This window comes from Pseudophryne corroboree, chromosome 7 (assembly GCF_028390025.1).
Source record: "Pseudophryne corroboree isolate aPseCor3 chromosome 7, aPseCor3.hap2, whole genome shotgun sequence".
Classification (NCBI taxonomy): Eukaryota; Metazoa; Chordata; class Amphibia; order Anura; family Myobatrachidae; genus Pseudophryne; species Pseudophryne corroboree.
In genome coordinates, this window is record NC_086450.1 from 320,998,302 (window position 1) to 321,015,564 (window position 17,263).

General features: G+C 48.8%; 1 long non-coding RNA gene across 1 annotated transcript in view; it reads right to left on the reverse strand.

Moving 5' to 3' along the window:
• Positions 1-16,578, reverse strand: part of LOC134943639 (uncharacterized) — a 34,440-nt gene extending 17,862 nt beyond the window's left edge. Inside the window, exon 1 of the long non-coding RNA XR_010181650.1 lies at positions 16,423-16,578. This is a non-coding gene — a long non-coding RNA (uncharacterized LOC134943639). The remainder of the gene's footprint in view (positions 1-16,422) is intronic.
• Between the last annotated feature and the right edge of the window lie 685 nt (positions 16,579-17,263).

A 17,263-nucleotide genomic window follows, 5' to 3' on the forward strand; every position in this document is an offset into this window, starting at 1 on the left:
TGGCTTCCAACACCCTCTCCCTTTCGGAAGAGACGGTTGGTAAAGCAGACTTCAGGAAACGATGAGGAGGATCCGTCTCTAATTCCAACCTGTACCCCTGAGATATTATCTGCAGGATCCAGGGGTCTACCTGCGAGTGAGCCCACTGCGCGCTGTAATTTTTGAGACGGCCGCCCACTGTCCCCGAGTCCGCTTGAGAGGCCCCAGCGTCATGCTGAGGTTTTTGCAGGAGCCGGGGAGGGCTTCTGTTCCTGGGAAGGAGCTGCCTGTTGGTGTCTCTTCCCTCTTCCTCTGCCTCGTGGCAGGTACGACAAACCCTTTGCTCTCTTATTTTTGTAGGAGCGAAAAGGCTGCGGTTGAAAGGTCGGTGCCTTTCTCTGTTGGGGAGTGACTTGAGGTATTCCAAATAACTCCTCCCCTTTATACGGCAAAACCTCCATGTGACGTTTTGAATCCGCATCGCCTGTCCACTGTCGTGTCCATAAGGCTCTTCTGGCTGAAATGGACATAGCACTCACCCGAGATGCCAGTGTGCAAATATCCCTCTGTGCATCACGCATATAGATAAATGCATCCTTTATTTGTTCTAACGACAGTAAAACATTGTCCCTATCTAGGGTATCAATATTTTCAATCAGGGATTCTGACCAAACTACTCCAGCACTGCACATCCAGGCAGTTGCTATAGCTGGTCGTAGTATAACACCTGCATGTGTGTATATATTCTTTTGAATAACTTCCATCTTTCTATCTGATGGATCCTTAAGTGCGGCCGTCTCAGGAGAGGGTAACGCCACTTGTTTAGATAAGCGTGTGAGCGCCTTGTCCACCTTAGGGGGTGTTTCCCAGCGCGCCCTAACCTCTGGCGGGAAAGGGTATAATGCCAATAACTTTTTTGAAATTATCAACTTTTTATCAGGAGCAACCCACGCTTCATCACACACGTCATTTAATTCTTCTGATTCAGGAAAAACTGTTTGTAGTTTTTTCACACCATACATAATACCCTGTTTTACGGTATCTGTAGTATCAGCTAAATGTAACGTCTCCTTCATTGCCAAAATCATATAACGTGTGGCCCTACTGGAAAATACGTTTGAATTTCTACCGTCGTCACTGGAGTCAGTGCCTGTGTCTGGGTCTGTGTCGACCGACTGAGGCAAAGGGCGTTTTACAGCCCCTGACGGTGTTTGAGGCGCCTGGACAGGCATTAATTGATTGTCCGGCCGCCTCATGTCCTCAACTGACTGTTTAAGGGAAGATAAACCATCACGTAATTCCACAAATAAAGGCATCCATTCTGGTGTCGACCCCCTGGGGGGTGACATCTGCATATTTGGCAATTGCTCCGCCTCCACACCAATATCGTCCTCATACATGTCGACACCCCGTACCGACACACACCGCAAACTCACAGGGAATGCTCTAATGAAGACAGGACCCACTAGCCCTTTTGGGGAGACAGAGGGAGAGTCTGCCAGCACACACCACAAAGCGCTATATATACAAGGGATATCCTTATATTAAGTGCTCCCTTATAGCTGCTTTAATATATAATATATATATATATAGCCATTAATGTGCCCCCCCTCTCTGTTTTACCCTGTTTCTGTAGTGCAGTGCAGGGGAGAGACCTGGGAGCCGTCCTGACCAGCGGAGCTGTGACAGAAAATGGCGCCGTGTGCTGAGGAGATAGGCCCCGCCCCTTTTTCGGCGGGTTCTTCTCCCGCTATTTTTCCAGTCAGGCAGGGGTTAAATATCTCCATATAGCCCCTATGGGCTATATGTGAGGTATTTTTAGCCTTGTATAAGGTTTATATTTGCCTCTCAGAGCGCCCCCCCCCCAGCGCTCTGCACCCTCAGTGACTGCCCAGTGAAGTGTGCTGAGAGGAAAATGGCGCACAGCTGCAGTGCTGTGCGCTACCTTATGAAGACTGAGGAGTCTTCAGCCGCCGGTTTCCGGACCTCTTCACGCTTCAGCATCTGCAAGGGGGTCGGCGGCGCGGCTCCGGGACCGGACTCCACGGCTGGGCCTGTGTTCGATCCCTCTGGAGCTAATGGTGTCCAGTAGCCAAGCAGCAAATCCACTCTGCATGCAGGTGAGTTTACTACTTTCCCCCTAAGTCCCACGTTGCAGTGATCCTGTTGCCAGCAGGACTCACTGTAAAGAAAAAAAACCTAAACTAAACTTTCTCTAAGCAGCTCTTTAGGAGAGCCACCTAGATTGCACCCTTCTCGTTCGGGCACAAAATCTAACTGGAGTCTGGAGGAGGGTCATAGGGGGAGGAGCCAGTGCACACCACCTGACCTAGTAAAGCTTTACTTTTTTGTGCCCTGTCTCCTGCGGAGCCGCTATTCCCCATGGTCCTTTCAGGAACCCCAGCATCCACTTAGGACGATAGAGAAATATATTTTTCTTTCCTGAAACAAATGATTTGTCCCTGTATCTCTACCTCAGCCCCCTCACCCTCCCTGTATCTCCCCCTCAGCCCCCTCACCCTCCCTGTAGCTCACCCTCAGTGTCCCTGTCCTCATCCTGTAAATCCCCCTCAGCGCCCTTACTCTCCCCCTCACCCTCCCTGTATCTCCCCCTCAGCGCCTTTATCCTCACCCTCCCTGTAACTCCCCCTCAGAGCACTCACCCTCTCTGTAACTATCCTCAGCGCCCTTACCCTCCCCATATTTCCCCCTCAATGCCCTTACCCTCACCCTCCTTGTAACTCTCCCTCAGCACCCTCACCCTCCTTGTATCTCACCCTCAGTACCCTTACCCTCACTCTTCCTGTGACTATCACTAAGCACCCTCCCCCTCCCTGTATCTCCCCCTCAGGGGGGGGAGTGGGGGTAAACTGGGGAGAGAGAATGGTGCTGCTGTGAGCGGTCTTTTGCTGGGGGGGGAGGGAGTGGGGGAGACCTTCCTGCTGTCAATCTTCATGCGATCGCCCCTGCGATCGCTTTCTTCTGTGTTCTTGTCGTTGCCCAGCAACGGCCGTCGCTGAACAATAATGCGCCTGCGCATTGCGTCCGCTACGTATGTGCAGTTCCGACCCGTTCGCACGGCTGCGAAAACCAGCAGCGTGCGAACGTTTCGGAATGATCCCCATAAGGTATAAGAACTAACTGTGGACCTGTACCCCCTCCAGCAGTGCATTTCGATCATAGACACACTCGATACTCACATTGAGCACTTGACCACACCCCCTCACACAATTGGTCACACGCACTGAAACTTCGCCACGCCCATTCCACTTCTAACTCCACCCCTCCTTGATAGCACAACCACTTATGGTGCCCCCCCTGTCATTCTTTTCTGGATCCGCCCCTGCACAGCAGCGCCAGGCAGCCAATACGGAAGAAGAGGGGACTGCTGCAGCGGCACTTACTACCAATTACATAGCGCTGCTGCGGCTCCAGTCCCCCTCCCTCCTCCTCCTTCTCACCTGCCTGCACCGAGGAAGCTGCACGAGGAGCCTGTCAGCGGGGAGATGGTAAGTATCTCTCTCTCTCTCTCTCTCTTTCTCTCTCTCTCTCTCTCTCGGACACCGTCTGCCATAATGTGTAAAAAGGGGGTCTGGCTGCCGCAATGTGTAAAAAGGGGGCCTGGCTGCCGCAATGTGTAAAAAGGGGGACTGGCTGCCGCAATGTGTAAAAAGGGGGCCTGGCTGCCGCAATGTGTAAAAAGGGGGCCTGGCTGCCGCAATGTGTAAAAAGGGGGACTGGCTGCCGCAATGTGTAAAAAGGGGGACTGGCTGCCGCAATGTGTAAAAAGGGGGACTGGCTGCCGCAATGTGTAAAAAGGGGGACTGGCTGCCGTAATGTGTAAAAAGGAGGACCGGCTGCCGCAATGTGTAAAAAGGGGTACACCATCTGCCGTAATATGTAAAAAGGGAGCCTGGCTGCCGCAATGTGTAAAAAGGGGACTGGCTGCCGCAATGTGTAAAAAGGGGGACTGGCTGCCGCAATGTGTAAAAAGGGGGACTGGCTGCCGTAATGTGTAAAAAGGAGGACCAGCTGCCGCAATGTGTAAAAAGGGGTACACCATCTGCCGTAATATGTAAAAAGGGGGCCTGGCTGCCGCAATGTGTAAAAAGGGGACTGGCTGCCGCAATGTGTAAAAAGGGGGACTGGCTGCCGCAATGTGTAAAAAGGGGGACTGGCTGTTGCAATGTGTAAAAAGGGGGACTGGCTACCGTAATGTGTAAAAAGGGGGACACTGGCTGCTGCAATGTGTATAAAGGGGGACACCATCTGCCGTAATGTGTAAAAAGGGGGACGCTGTCTGCCATAATGTGTAAAAAGGGGGACTGTCTGCTGTAATGTGTAAAAAGGGGGACGCTGTCTGCTGTAATGTATAAAAGGGTCTCTACCTGGTGTAGTGGCGCTACTGTGCAGCGTAATTTGAATAATGGAGACTACTGTGCACCGTAGTATGAATTGCTATTATTTTGTGGCCACGCCCCTTCCCCATAAAGCCACGCCCCTATATATTTTTCACGCGCCTACGGCGTGCACTGCCCCTATCTTACATGGGGGGGCGCCAATGTCATTTCTTGCACACAGCGCTAAAATGCCTAGTTACGGCACTGATGTCGCGTGTATCTGGCACTGCTGGGGGGCATGTCGCGTGTATCTGGCACTGCTGGGGGGCATGTCACGTGTAGCTGGCACTGCTGCGGGGCATGTCACGTGTAGCTGGCACTGCTGCGGGGCATGTCATGTGTAGCTGGCACTACACTGGAGACATTGTGTGTAAGGAACACTACTGTGGTTGTTATGTGTATGGCTGCTAATTGTGTGCGTAGAGGGGGTGTGAAAATATATTTATAGTTTGATGATATGAAGTTAATAGGCCACACCCACTTTTCCAGGTGCCATGGCCACTTTTCGAGGGGCGCGCACATGGGTGGGTGGGTGGTAGGGGGGTGCTTTTACATTTTCTCGTTCATGGTGCTAGTAGTCCTGGAGCCGGCCCTGTTTGGGTGTGCAGTCTGGCTCGTGGTCATGTAGTGCACTGTGGAGAGGAACTATGTTCTGCTGATACGTATAATTAACTGTGCCTAACTGAGGATTATCTCACTTAATAAAGCATTTCATTCCAGTATATCTGCTTCTAGTAGACACTACGGAGAGATGTATTATAATTTATATAGTATGTGGTAAGTTTGTGCTTTAGAATTATACATTGCTATATACTGATGTGCTGCATTTCTATAAAGAGTCCTACAACTACTGGGCAAAACAGAAGGAATTTGCCATTAACAGTTTAATTTGGATTCTATGTTTTATATGCTGTAATTAGGACTTTTATCTGTAGCACTGCAGTTGTACAATACCATCCTAAACCACTAGAGGGACTCAGAAGACCATACTTAATTTATAGGCCTTAAGAAGTTATGAGAGCTTGTGAGGTTGAATTTCTTTGCAAGCACAGCATCTATCCCACAGATAAAAGACAGACTTAAATAATATGATGCAAAACATCAAAGCTCTCTATAACAAACCCTATAGAGAAGTCCCACTCCTTAGGCTGACAGCATAGTGAATCTCATTGTTACAGTGAATTGAGACTACAATCCACCTTGCTTCATATGAACTGCAAGAAAAAGGGCTCTTATTCAATTTAGGGCTTACAAAGAGGTGTGATACATTTTGTCAACACTCACAACGCGAATGTTGACATGGTTGTAATGCCAACACTGAACATTTTGACATTTTATATAAGTCAGCGCGAGGCGGAGGAGAGTCAGTCCGACGGCGGAGGAGGAGCAGTGAAGAGCTCCTGAAGAAAGAAGATGGCCGGAAGTCCTGGCTGGGCGGCGGCTATGCAAAAGAGCTTAGCAGCCGCCGCCCACCAGGTGAAGACGCTGGAAGCCCTGGGGGGGTGGCGCCCCCCAGGTGAAGACGCCGGAAGCCCTGGGAAGGCGGCGGCCACGCAAAAGAGCTTAAAGGCCGCCGCCCCCAGGTGAAGACCCAGATTAATAAAGCTTCTTTTCAAGACGTGTGGAGTTTTATTTTAATATTTTCTTTACAGGTGGACTACAGGTGCCAGCGGGCCCTTTATGTCCGGGCATGCTGGCACTTGTGGTTCTCCAAGTGCCAGCATGCTGGGGCAGGCTTGCTGGGACCTGTAGGCTACCTGTAAAGAACAATATTACTATTCTATGCAGGTGGACTACAGGTGCCAGCAGGCCCTTTATGTCCGGGCATGCTGGCACTTGTGGTTCTCCAAGTGCCAGCATGCTGGGGCAGGCTTGCTGGGACCTGTAGGCCACCTGTAAAGAACAATATTAACACACAATGAACCCCGTACCCACCGCCACCAGGGGTGCGGGGCATAGCACTGGGCTATCAGCCCAGTGCTGGTTATTGCTCGGGAGGGGGGACCCCATTTTTATTTTTTGGGGTTCTCACTTTCCGAGGAATTCCAACCCTGGGCTGACTGGCAGATTAATGTTATGGCAGGGGGACCCCACACTGAGTGTCTCCCCTGCTATGGCATTACTCCCCCTGGCTGGTTCTGCCTAGTGCTGGTTTTCCTGATGTGTTGGGGGACCACACTTTTTTTTTTTCCGGGGGGGGGGGGGGGGCTTGTTAGCTGTCAGTGCCTCCCCAACCAGTGACCTCACCGCACGTCACTGCATTATGCCACATACTGCAATGGCCCTTAGACATTATGCCGCACACAATAATGCACATGACACAATATGCACACACTGTAATGCCCCCGACACATTGTGCCACACAACGTAATGCCTGTGACACATTATGCCACACACCGTAATGCCTGTGACACATTATGACAGGAATCGCAATGCCCGTTATACATTATGCTACACACTGCAATGCCCCTGATACATTATAGCACATACAATGTCTGTGACACATTATGACACACACCGCAATGTCCGTGATACATTATGCCACACACTGCAGTGACCCTGAGACATTATACCACATATCACAATGCCCGCGATATAGTATACCATACACCGTAATGCCTGTGACACATTATGACACACACCGCAATGTCCGTGATACGTTATGCCACACACCGTAATGCCCATTACACATTAAGTCCTACAGTATGGCTTCTAATTACTTTTCAATTACCTGCTCGTTGTCAGGGGTTTCATGCACTGGGTGTCATGCTCGTTGCCAGGGGTTTCATGCTCTTGGTTCCATGCACGGTGCCAGGGGTTTTCATGCTCCGGGTGTCATGCTTGTTGCCAGGGGTTTCATGCACTGGGTGTCATGCTCGTTGCCAGGTGTTTCATGCACTGGGTGTCATGCTCGTTGCCAGGTGTTTCATGCACTGGGTGTCATGCTCGTTGCTAGGAGGTAGTCCTTGTTGCTAGGGCTGTGCTCCCAGTGCCACATATGTCCCCAGTGCCAGATATTCCCCCACGGTGCCAGGTACTCACATGCCCCAGTGCCAAATATAGGCCCCCCCATGTGCCAGGTACAAATATACCCCCCCAGTGCCACATATGCCCCCAGTGCCAGATATTCCCCCCCCAGTGCCACATATGCCCCCAGTGCCAGATATGCCCCCAGTGCCATATATTCCCCCCCAGTGCCATATATGCCCCCAGTGCCAGATATTCCCCCCCAGTGCCATATATGCCCCCAGTGCCATATATGCCCCCAGTGCCAGATATTCCCCCAGTGCCATATATGCCCCCAGTGCCAGATATTCCCCCCCAGTGCCATATATGCCCCCAGTGCCAGATATTCCCCCCCAGTGCCACATATGCCCCCCAGTGCCACATATGCCCACAGTGCCATATATTCCCCCCCAGTGCCATATGCCCCCAGTGCCAGATATTCCCCCCCAGTGCCATATATGCCCCCAGTGCCAGATATTCCCCCCGTGCCATATATGCCCCCAGTGCCAGATATTCCCCCCCAGTGCCATATATGCCCCCAGTGCCAGATATTCCCCCCCAGTGCCATATATGCCCCAGTGCCAGATATTCCCCCCAGTGCCATATATGCCCCAGTGCCAGATATTCCCCCCAGTGCCAGATATTCCCCCCCAGTGCCATATATGCCCCCAGTGCCAGATATTCCCCAGATATTCCCCCCCCAGTGCCATATATGCCCCAGTGCCAGATATTCCCCCCAGTGCCATATATGCCCCAGTGCCAGATATTCCCCCCAGTGCCAGATATGCCCCCAGTGCCAGATATTCCCCCCCAGTGCCATATATGCCCCAGTGCCAGATATTCCCCCCAGTGCCAGATATTCCCCCCAGTGCCAGATATCCCCCCCCTCCGCCCCCCGCTTTTTGGAGGGACACGGAGGGCACAGCTCACCTCTCCTGTGTCCCTCCTGCTGCATCATCTCCGGCGGCCGCGGGTCTAATAGGGGGAAGTGCCGGTTCGTGAGCCAATTAGAGCTCACGGACGGCACTTTCCCCTATTAGACACGCGGCCGCCGGAGATGATGCAGCAGGAGGGACACAGGGAGGCGCGCTGTGCCCTCTGTGTCCCTCCAAAAAGCGGTGGAGGGAAGGAGACTGCAGACTGACATGCGGACGCTCGTCCGCATGTCAGTCTGCTGTAAATCAGTGGCGCCCCCGCAGCCCCTCGCCCCCAAGCCACCGCGAGGGCTGCGGGGGCAGTAGTTACGCCACTGGTACTAGGAAAGACTGGGGGCAGCCCAGCAGCTCCTTCTGCTGGGCTCACCCCATACCTCCCAACATGACCCTCTCCAGGAGGGACAGAATGCTCTGCTCCTGGAATTTTCACTTAATTTATGATTGCCATCACCTGTGCTGAAACACCTTTCTTATCCATTAACTAGTTCAACACAGGTGTCTGCATTCATAAATTAAGAAAAAAGTCCAGGAGCAGAGTATTGTGTCCCTCCTGGAGAGGGTCATGTTGGGAGGTATGTCACCCCCAGACTGACAAGAAACATGGGTGTGCCATGCCCTGAAACAAAAGCACACACCAGGGGATGTGGCCTAATGCTAGACGTTCCATGGTGGAACAGCACAATGCTGGGAGGTATGATTTAATGAATGTTGATCTGCTGTCAACATTCTGCATACCTTAAATCAGGCATGTCCAAACTGCGGCCCTCCAGCTGTTGTGAAACTACATATCCCAGCATGCCCTGACACAGTTTTTCTGTCAGAGAATGCTAAAGCTGTGTCAGGGCATGCTGGGATGTGTAGTTTCTCAACAGCTGGAGGGCCGCAGTTTGGACATGCCTGCCTTAAATAGTCCTATGAAATTTCTGTGTGCTGCAAGTTTTACAGTCTCTTAAATGGCACACTAATACCACTAATACCGGACATGCACCTTTACCTAATGCGCTTTATTTAACAGACTTCACTTTCTCCTGCAGCTTTAAAGATGACAAACTTTTCTTTCATAAGTCGTTATGATCCCAACTAATACCCCTGTCAGACCGAGGTCCTGGATCCAGCCTGGGGCACTGAACACAGGTTTCCACATGTAGCCAGTCAACAGACAGGTACTGACTGGCAGGTACTGTCCCACCACACACACATGATTTCATACGTAACATAAATATATATAACATATATATATATATGCACTGCTCAAAAAAAATAAAGGGAACACTTAAACAACACAATGTAACTCTAAGTCAATCACACTTCTGTGAAATCAAACTGGCCACTTAGGCAGCAACACTGATTGACAATCAATTTCACATGCTGTTGTACAAATGGAATAGACAACAGGTGGAAATTATAGGCAATTAGCAAGATACTCCCAATAAAGGAGTTGTTCTGCAGGTGGTGACCACAGACCACTTCTCAGCTCCTATGCTTTCTGGTTGATGTTTGGTCACTTTTAAAAGCTGGCGGTGGTTTCACTCTAGTGGTAGCATGAGACGGAGTCTACAACCCACACAAGTGGCTCAGGTAGTGCAGCTCATCCAGAATGGCACATCAATGCGAGCTGTGGCAAGAAGGTTTGCTGTGTCTGTCAGCGTAGTGTCCAGAACATGTAGGCGCTACCAGGAGTCAGGCCAGTACACCAGGAGACGTGGATGAGGCCGTAGGAGGGCAACAACCCAGCAGCAGGACCGCTACCTCTGCCTTTGTGCAAGGAGGAACAGGAGGAGCACTACCAGAGCCCTGCAAAATGACCTCCAGCAAGACACAAATGTGCATGTGTCTACTCAAACGATCAGAAACAGACTCCATGAGGGTGGTATGAGGGCCCGACGTCCACAGGTGGGGGTTGTGCTTACAGCCCAACACCGTGCAGGACGTTTGGCATTTGCCAGAGAACACCAAGAGTGGCAAATTCGCCACTGGCGCCCTGTGCTCTTCACAGATGAAAGCAGGTTCTTACTGAGCACATGTGACAGACGTGACAGAGTCTGGAGACGCCAAGGAGAACGTTCTGCTGCCTGCAACATCCTCCAGCATGACCGGTTTGGCAGTGGGTCAGTAATGGTGTGGGGTGGCATTTCTTTGGGGGACCGCACAGCCCTCCATGTGCTCGCCAGAGGTAGCCTGACTGCCATTAGGTACCGGGATGAGATCCTCAGACCCCTTGTGAGACCATATGCTGGTGCGGTTGGCCCTGGGTTCCTCCTAATGCAAGACAATGCTAGACCTCATGTAGCTTGAGTGTGTCAGCAGTTCCTGCAAGACGAAGGCGTTGATGCTATGGACTGGCCCGCCCGTTCCCCAGACCTGAATCCAATTGAGCACATCTGGGACATCATGTCTCGCTCCATCCACCAACGTTGCACCACAGACTGTCCAGGAGTTGGCGGATGATTTAGTCCAGGTCTGGGAGAAGATCCCTCAGGAGACCATCCTGCACCTCATCAGGAGCATGCCCAGGCGTTGTAGGGAGGTCATACAGGCACGTGGAGGCCACACACACTACTTAGCCTCATTTTGACTTGTTTTAAGGACATTACATCAAAGTTGGATTAGCCTGTAGTGTGTTTTTCCACTTTAATTTTGAGTGTGACTCCAAATCCATACCTCCATGGGTTAATAAATTTGATTTCCATTGATAATTTTTGTGTGATTTTGTTGTCAGCACATTCAACTATGTAAAGAACAAAGTATTTAATAAGAATATTTCATATTTCATTTATTCAGATCTAGGATGTTTTATTTTAGTGTTCCCTTTTTTTTGAGCAGTGTGTGTATATATATATATATATATATATATATCCATAGAAAAGATCCGGCACTCCAAAAGTAAGATGTCGTAGTGGCTCTGGTGCCTTCTTATAGGGGTCAGCGCCCCTGCACATGCAGCAAATAACAGGAAGCGGCACTCAGAGACTTGGTAAATCGTGCAAAATAAAGCAGAAAAGCTAAGAGTGAATACTCGGGCTGGTCGAACCGCCCGAAAAGGACAAGCACAAGGAGGGGTGGCCAACAAAGGCGGCAAGCACGCACAGAAGCCGCCCAAAGGGAAAGATAACTAATCTTTAATTTGTCTTCATGCACTTGAACGTCTGCCGAAATTGGGGTTCTGTGCAAGGGTTTGTCGTTTGTAACCACAAACCAGCCGGATGAATTCCATTATAAGATTGAGAACTTTAAGTTACAACGTACTCTTAAACTCTGGGGTGTACCACTTGTGGGTACCTCCAGACCGGCGACACCATTGCTCATGCTCAGTCTGGGAAAAGATTTAAAATTAGATGGCCTCTCACCTGTTCTTCAAAATTCGTTGTCTATGTGCTGATTTGCCCTTGTGGGCTTCAGTATGTAGGCAAGACTATATGCCAATTTAAAGAGAGGATGGCACAGCATAGGGCGGCCATTAGAACCGCACTTCTATCTGGGCATAGTGAACAACCGGTGGCATGCCATTTTGCCCGTTGGGGACATGGCGTTGCCACCATACGGTATAAGATCATTGATCATGTGCCTCAATCATTGCGGAGAGAAGATAGACACAGAAGTTTATTACAACTGGAAGCCCATTGGATTTTCCATCTTGATACATTGGCCCCTAAGGGTCTGAATGAGATGATGGGCCTCAATTGTTTTCTGTGATCACGTTGGACTTTTTCTTAGCGTTGAGGTTTCCGGTGTGCTTAATATCTGCAGGATCTATTAATGGACTGGGGGGCATGTTTTGGTTTAACAATACTGATTAATACTGCGGTGGCTAATCTGCTCACAATAGTTGAGCCTTCTGATAATCTATAGCTTATATTCATCTAATATGCTGTGTGATCCCGCTGCTGGAAATGTCAGATGCTACATGTATCATTGTCGAATGAGAATACTCTATTCTTATTTTTTTGTTCTTTTAAAAAAATGTTTTGTATCGATTGTTCTTCGACTGTGCTTGTATATTGTACCATAAACATTAGTTATTATACTCTAGGTATTTTCCTGCAGTAGCCATGAACTATGGTGTTTATAGTTTACATTATTTGTATATTTGTATATTGGTGTATTTTGTTTATGTGGAGGCCTGGCACCGCCCGCGTTTAGGATGCTGCTGACGCAATTAGTTGGCTTCATGATATTAATCTGTACTGCCATGTATGTTTATTTATGTTGTAACACACGCTGCGGGTTTCCGTGGCAACGCCAGCGGCGTCTCTGAGCGTGTGTGGTGCCGCGTCTCCATAGCAACCTCCCGGCGGCCAGTGTGGTGTGCCGCGTCACTTCCGCCTCTGGCAGGAGCCGTGAGTAAGGGGGGAGTGACAGCGGGTCGCCGGGACGCTGGCAGGAATGCTGGAATGGTTTGATTGGTGGGGGTAATGTATAAATTTTGTGTTTTGATTATTTGTTGTTATCCTGATGAAGGGGGAAAACTCCGAAACGTTGATGTGATGGTACATTAAAGCTTTGCTGCTTTATTTTGCACGATTTACCAAGTCTCTGAGTGCCGCTTCCTGTTATTTGCTCTCTCTCTCTCTCTCTCTCTCTCTCTCTCTCTCTCTCTCTATATGTATATATATATTAGTTTGTTTTAGAACCCCCTTTTTTTATTTTTTTTTATTTTTATTTGCAGGTAGGGAGGCCAATCCCAGGCCATTTTTGGATTCCCGGGATTGGCTTTCTACTGTGGCCGCCCGCCCAGCCTCTCCCCACCTGCCCCGCACACATAATAAAGAATAAACTCACAAAATGGCCAGGCGGGTGGGAAACTTCATTCACGTGCGGTGATGTGGCGGGTGCGTTGACTGCAGGAAGAGGCGGCGGGTGTGGTGACTGCAGGAGGAGGCGGCGGTGGGATACGGCTGCCATTCCATCTGCCTCAGCGGCAGAGGAGTGCGCAGCGTGACCTCACAGTCAAGGGTCACGCTGCACAGGGGGAGGGGGGAGCCGTGCAGTGTTCAGAGGTCACGCTGTGGCTGAGCAGGGGGAGCCGGGAGGAGGGAGCCAGGCAGGGTTGAGCGTCCTGAGAATGCTCAACGCTGCCTGGAATTAATGGGCCGCCTGATCCCGCAATCCCCAGGATTGAATCCCGGCCTATTTTTGGCCTAAATCACGGGATCCCGCCGATCCCGATTCCGGGATTGACCACCCTATTTGCAGGGGCCTTTACTATAGTAATTTATGAGCCAGCAAGCACACCCTGATTTCTGGCATAGATAAATATCCCCAAGTCTATGGTGACAAAATAGCAGAATTGGCATATTACTCCTTGTTCACTTTTCTTTTATATTGTGTCAGAATAGCAATTAAATGATCACCTATAATTTTTAGAAGATATACTAAATAATGTTATACATATGGGGAAAGATGCTAGAGCCAAGTGGGCTAAAGGACCTCTGACATCAGGGGGAGGAGCAATGCCGGCGGGATAATACTATCACTATCCACACCAACAAATACTACCTTTAGTATCCTCCTGGTGATGTCAGAGGTCCTTTCTCCAACTTGGTTTTAGCCATAACCTGTTGATATATCTGCTAAATTTCACCTTGCATGGTCTTAGTTAAGCTTATATATATACTTTAGGAGCTAAATAGATATAAAAATAATGTTACATTTATTATTATATACTCCTTTACAAGAAAATAAAAATATTTATACCTGTATATCAGTTGGCAGATTGGGTCTGAATAATTTCAAATGAGATCTGCATATAAGTATTTTATTCTGCTTTCTAAAACAAAACAATAGTTTGTCTGTCTTGGGACTGAAAAGCCGGCAATTGTGATGCTTGTAGTCAAAGAGATCTGGACCGCGGCATCCCAATGTTTACAATTCCGACAGGGGTCAGGTAACCATGCTACCCCTCCCCCCTAACCCTAACCCTTCCTTACCGCAGCCTAAACTTAACCCTCCCCCCCCTATTAGTATTAGGGTGGCCAATCCCGGGATCAGGATCAGCAGGCCCCCGGGATTTGGGCCTAAAATTGGCAGGATTTGATCCCGGGATTAGAGCTTTCAATCCCGGGATTTTGGGTTCAGTGAGTGAATGCATGCTTTTTTTTTTGTTTTGTTTTGTTTTCACTATGCCGGGCAGTGCTGAACACCTGCAGCACTCCATCAGACACTGCCCGGCTGTCCCAGCTCCTGGCTGTGCTGCTGTGCACAGCGTGACATGATGTCAGAGGTCACACTGCTCAGCCCCATGCCAGACCACCCCTTCAGCCGTGGAGGAGAACTGCACTGCCGACAGCTGCCCTGCAGCCAGAGCAGAGAGGAGCTCAAGTGCTCATCATCACTGCTGCTGGGAGTCAGGACTAACTGGGACTGGAGTGATGGGACGGGAGTGCACTGGTAGCAGCTTCCACTGCTGCTGATCTGTGTGTGCTGTTCTTTTTGGAGTCGACTTTCTGGACTGGAGGAGGAAGGTGGAGGGTTAGTCACAATTGGGCCCTGGGCTGGGCTGATTGGGGCGTGGGGTGGCATGAAGTTATGTAATTTCTTTGGGGGGAGGGTAGGGGGGCATAAAATAATTTTTTTTTTAACCATCTTAATTCCAGGTATTGCGGGAATCCTGGGATTGAGAGTTTTTCAATCCCGAAAGAGAATAGTCAGTTTCATTAAATATTGTATATAATATTCCCTTTTTACTAGGTTTTTTGTGTAATCTCTATGTTTTTCTTTTTCTACTTAGTTTTTATAACATTCAAATCTTATTATGGAAATTCTTAGCATAACAGAATATTATCTGTTTTCATGATAACATTAACTGTAATTGTAGTTGCATGTTTGCAGACACTTACTCAGAATAAACAGTGGAACTGTAATTGAATAGTCACGGGCGTTAAAGCCTGAGACTACCTCCCTTTTTCACCTGCAGTAATTTACCGCAGGTAATTGAATTCCAGCCTTTTCTGCCAAGCAAAACAATAATGGTTTGTCTGCATGTTGATGGTTGTTTTGTACATAAACCGCACAATGGAATTTGTGACAGCGGAACTCAGGGGGTAATTCAGATGTGATCGCTGCTGTACGTTTTCGCACATCGTGCAATCAGCTCTGAACTGCGCATGCGTGTAAACCACAATGCACCGTTGCGTCGCACAACAGCACTGGGCATCGGTGCCTAGCGACGTAATGGTGCAAAAAATCTGAACGTACGGGCATTCGCAAGAAGATTGACAGGAAAAGGCAGTTTGTGAACTGACTGACTGTTTTCCAGGAGTGTCTGGAAAAACGCAGGCGGGATCAGGCATTTTCAGGGAGGGTGTCGGACATCAGCTCCGGCCCCGACCAGCAGGAAACAATCGCAGCGGCTGAGTAAGTCCTGGGCTACGCAGAGACTGCACAAACTGATGTTTGTGCAGCTCTGCTAATGAAGCAAACGCACACTTGCTCAGCGTTTTCCCCTCCCCCTGTAGGCGGCGGCTATCTGATCGCAGGGCAGCAAAAAAGGCAGCCCAGCGATCAGATCTGAATTAGGCCCTTGGTTATGATGAGATGGGAAGGGCAAGAAAAGTCAACCCTCAGATACCAAATTGTTAAATTTTGGCTTGAAATTATCCACTAATATAATATAAAGGAGTAAATGGCTATTAAGATTATTTAATCAGCTCTGTTATCTCCCTCGGTCCCATTGTAAAATGCACAGAGACTGAGGTTAAGCAGGCAGATCATGTTACTGAGATACATCATAAACAGCTTCTGTGATGTCACAGTCTGGGTATAACAGTCAGTGCTTGGCACAGAACAGTCAGTTGTTAGCTGCCTGTGAGCACAAGAGTCTGCTTTATGTGCTATATGTTTATCCTTGTCGATATATCTGCCAGCTTTAACCTCACACGGTCTAAGGTAAGCTTATGTATAATTTAGGAGCTTTTATATATATATATATATATATATATATCCAAAATAAATGGCACTCAGGGACTGTCATATATGCAAAGACATGTATTGAAGTCAGATCAAACGTAAACGTTTTCGGGGACACAGCCCCTTCGTCAGGATCAAAAGACAATAACAGTTAAAACAGACACAAACACACATTTAAATACCTTATTGTAACTCACCTGTCCGCGTCCGCTCATCAGAGCCGCAGGCGCCGGCAAACGACAGTGACGTGCTTCCTGTGAAGACAGGAACCGTTACCATGGAGACCGCTGGCTTGCGTTCCGCATGATCGGACTTCCTGTTCTTGACACCAGCCTGTCCTGCGCATGCTCCAACACCCGGGATCTGCGAGAAGAGGGGCAGAGAGAGACAAAAAATAACACACTGTGGATAACAACATAAACTATTAGTAACAACAAACAAACTATTAATAACAACAAACTAACTCACATAAACCACAAAATAGCCATATATGAGAACATTCAAATAGAACATTTACATAATGAGTGATAATAAAGACAAATGGGTTAAAGAGCCATACTCAATTCTCAAAAATTATAGGGTGTTCCAATTAATTTTCTCATTAAGCCCCATTGGGTAAATAGTACCCAATCGCATAATCCATTGGGATTCTTTAATTAACAGATTTTTAGATCTGTTCCCCCCACGTAATGATGCTGGAACATGATCAATAATAAAATATTTCAAAGAGGATAGGGGGTGGCCCATTTCCCTAAAATGCTTAGCAACAGGTTGATCAATAAATCTCCCCTCGAGAGTGAGACGGATGGCGGAACGATGTGCCGCCATGCGTTCACTAAATTTACGGATAGAATGACCAACGTAGTACAACCCACATGGGCAAACTATCACGTAAACCACGAATGCAGTACTACAAGTGAGTACATGTCTGATCTCATATGTCTTATCTATGTGAGGATGCTTAAAGGACTTACAAGCAAGTAAGTGGGTGCACGTTGCACAGTTAACACACCTATTAATGAGAAAATTAATTGGAAC